The following is a 374-nucleotide window of genomic DNA, read 5'->3' on the forward strand; positions in this document are numbered from 1 at the left end:
AGGAGAGGAGAGGAGAGGAGAGGAGAGGAGAGGAGAGGAGAGGAGAGGAGAGGCTCTGAGTTTACTGTTAGGGTGTTTTCAGTTCTTTTAATTAGAAATGGCTGAGAGTAGTTAACAGAGAATAGTCTTGATTACTTCACATAGTTGGTTTTCAAAAACATCAGAAGTTCACAGAATGTGACATGTAATGATTATTTATTATTTATTCACTTATTGTTGAGACCAGTCTGCTCCTGACAGCTTTCCCTGTCTTGGATTCAAAGAAGAAACTGAGCATCTTTGAGTTACTCCAATTGTGGTGAAACAGCCACTAGACAAGAATTGCCTCATTTCATCTACAGATATAATACTGTCCAAAGAGAGGACACAATTAT

This window comes from Mus pahari, chromosome 7 (assembly GCF_900095145.1).
Source record: "Mus pahari chromosome 7, PAHARI_EIJ_v1.1, whole genome shotgun sequence".
Taxonomy (NCBI): Eukaryota; Metazoa; Chordata; class Mammalia; order Rodentia; family Muridae; genus Mus; species Mus pahari.